Genomic DNA, 3894 nt, shown 5'->3' with positions numbered 1-3894 from the left:
TTTGATAGATTTTCAGGTCTGATCTCTAACAAAATTTTACACAACATCAAAATAGATCTAATCAGATAATTAATCTTTATGTATTCATATGTACATCTAATTAATTTTTTATAAGATTTTAGTTCTAAATTTGATATTTTATAATCAGTATAAAATATATTTCAGATCTGATATGATATATATGATGTATCAAATCTGATTAGATTAGATAAAGAACATAATTGATGAGATCAAAATCATATTCATGACATAAAGTATTTTGTCTAATTACATGTTGATGTGATTTCAAATGAAATAAGATTTTAGATCTTAATAGCCCAGTACTCGAATTGATGAGATTACTAGACCGTCCGATCATAAGAAAAAGAAGAGATTCATCTTCCTTTCTTGTCCATTCGATAGGTTCTCTTATGACGTGTAGGGATATCATTGTGATCCGATTTCATGAAGAAGAAGAGTAAACAAATTTTTATAAATTATTTTAATCATAAATAAATTTAGATTAGATTTAAAATAATTTATGATTCATTATAATAAGATAGATTCAGATATAAAATTATTTTAAAATTTAAAAAGTATGTTATATTAGATGTAATTAGAAGTGATCTAAAAGTAGTCATGATACATGTGATGTATGTATGAAGTTTAGATCACACTTATGCATATTTAATTATTAAATATATGTATAAAAATTTATTTTTATATTTTAAAATATATGATATGCTTCACTTGAAATTCTATTAGAATAGTTCTACAAATTAAAATATATATTTTATACGCTTAATTTGAAATTAAGTCTAAATGATCTAGATTTGAGAATCGAAGATTTCTAAGACACCATATAAATCTATAGGCTATGGGTTAGAATGAATCAGATCTTTCTAATGGGTTAGACCTAAGCTTAGAAATAAATATGGACTAAATAAAAAAATTGATTAAATCTAATCAAGAGTTGAATTAGATTAGGTCAAAATTTTTCTAGATCAATCTAATAGTTGAAGCTTGATCAAGTCTATATTTTTGACCTTACTAAATGGATCATTATCATGGCTCAATAGTTGAGCCCAAATTTTTTGATGGATCAAATTAAAATTAATTAATCAATTGATATTTAAGATAAATTTGGTAGTTTTGATCTAATAATTTTTAATTGAGAGCTACTCACCTAGATGCATCTATGGCTAGTTAAAGACATATCCCTCCCACTGATCTCACTTATCTGACCAATATGATAGATTATATTTTGATTAGATCACTAATCGATTCATGCTGATCCATGTCATTAAGATTAATTAGTATGACTGATTCAAATATCTTTTGATCAGCTTGTGTCTAATCTTCTACGTAACTTGGTGAAGTCAGTGAGAGGATTTACGACTTGCAGATCAATTTTTTCTCTTATTCTTAAATCAATAAATCAAATTCTCTAAATTATTAGGTCTTTAAAATGATATAGTTATGGAGATAACTTATTCATAGCCTTCCATTAAGATATGTGATAATGAGTTTAATGATCAAAATAGGCATTGGAGGCGCCACACGCCTAGTGTCGATTGGGTATTGAAATTATCATTCATCATATGACCATCTTATTATACTCCTCAGATCAATACTTAGATCGATCGAGCCACACTCGGATCTGAATATTCATTTATTGGATGCACTTAGTATAGTCATATTAATAGTTGGACCTAATCAAAATTTTCAGTAGAGGTGCCACACGCCTGCTGAAGAGAGACATTGGATAAAATCTAATTGTTAGAAGTTATTTAGAGAAACAATTAATTACGAACCTATCTATGGATGTACTAAAATTGGTTGAGCCACATTCGAATCCGAATACAGTCTGTGTGGATTCTAATATTCGTTAAAAAATTAATGTAATTCTTTGAATTAGAGGTAGAGACTATCAATTTGTGTAAAATAGTGAGAGAACCTTTAGACTAAAGTCTATATCTTTAGGATTAAAATAATTTATATACTAATAGATTTATTTTTTTTTTTAACTATGGCCAACACACTATCGCTCCATTCACTGTTGGACAGTGATAAGCTTATCGGACCCAACTTTGATAGCTGGTATCGAAAGTTGAAGATCATCCTAGAGTACAAAAGGATCCTGTATGTGCTTAAGATCCACCACCTGAGGAATCTGCTGCCAATGCACCCCGTACTATGAGAGATGCTTACTTGAAGTGGCTCAGTGATCGTACGATGGTGCATTGCATTATGAAGGCAGCTATGAATGACGAACTTAATCGTAAGTTCAAGGATGCACAGTCAGAAGATATGATTCAAATATTGAATGAGTCTTTCGACACCCCAGAGGATGTGGAGAGACACAAAATATCCTGCATAGTGTTAAATGCCCGTATGCAAGAAGGGACGTCAGTCACTAATCATGTATTGTATATGATCGAGTAGATTGAATGCTTGAGCAAACTTAATTTTTCGTTACATGAACAGTTAGGCAAGGATGCTATCCTCAATTCACTACCAAAATTCTATCTACCCTTATTGAGTCATTATAGAATAATCAAGCCTGCAATGAATTACCATGATTTGCTAGGATTACTGCAGATGTTCGAGAAGGACCATCAGCTCCAGAAAGAGCCAGTGCATGTAGTGGGAGGTTCGTCTGCAGGTTATCGATCTTCTAAGAGAAGAAAGAAGAAGGTGCAGAAAAATAGTACCGTCGATCCTAAGCCAAAGCAGAGTAAAAAATCAAAAATCGATAAGAGTCAGGTAGAATACTTTTTTTACAAGAAACTGGATCATTAGAAAAGAAATTATCTTGCTTATATAGCTATCCTTAACCCAAACAGGCCTAAGAACAAGAAGATCAAGCAACCGATTACTTCGCAAGGTACTTATATGACAACTCCTTATAATTTTTTTATTTATAATACTACTACTTGGATATTGGATATCGAAAGTCCGATTAATATTTGTATTTCATTGCAAGGACTGCAGGTCAGTAGAAAATTTAGAGAAGGCAAGCGGTTCCTGAACATTAGAGATGGAAGCCTTATTCTAGTTCTAGCATTAGGAACTATGTAGCTTGTTTTTGAGTCCAATTATGTCATGTTAGATGAGGGTCATTATTGTCCTTCTTTTTTGATAAATATCATCTCTATATGTCTTTTGGCCAAACTTGATTTCAATTTTTTAATAAAAAATAATTTTATGATATCATTATGAATAATACTATAATTATGCATGAATATTTGAAACATGATATATATATATATATTATCATAGCCTGTTGGTGTAATGTGCACATTGAACAAACATCGTAGGATAGATAATGTCAGTAATTCTTTCTTTTGGCATTGTGGGCTAGGTCATATGAATGAGAAGAGGATAGACAAGTTAATCAAAGAGGGTATCCTTAAAATTAATGATTATGAATCATTACCAACCTGTGAATCTTATCTACTTGGTAAGATGATCAAGTCGCCTTTTAAAAAAAAAATGATAGAGCCAGTGATGTACTAGATCTAATACATAGTGATGTATATGGATCTATGAATATAGACACCAGAGAAAGATACTACTACTTCATTATATTTAGAGATGACCTATCGAGGTATGTGTATTTCTATCTTATGAAGCATAAATCGAAATTATTTGAAATGTTCAAACGATTTCGTAGTGAAATAAAAAAATAGACTGAAAAGAGTTAAAATTCTTTGGTCAGATCGAGGAGGTGAATACATCACCAGTGAATTTCTGACATATCTATATGAGAATGAAATTCTCTCTCAGTGGATCCCTCCTGAAATATCATAATATAATGAGATATCTGAAAGGAGGAATCAAACTCTGTTAGACATGATTCGGTCTATGATAGAATTTGCAAATCTGCCAATCTTCTTTTGGGGATACGCTCTT

The sequence above is a fragment of the Elaeis guineensis genome, chromosome 8 (genome assembly GCF_000442705.2).
Source record: "Elaeis guineensis isolate ETL-2024a chromosome 8, EG11, whole genome shotgun sequence".
NCBI classification, from domain to species: Eukaryota; Viridiplantae; Streptophyta; class Magnoliopsida; order Arecales; family Arecaceae; genus Elaeis; species Elaeis guineensis.
This window is presented reverse-complemented; position numbering follows the sequence as displayed.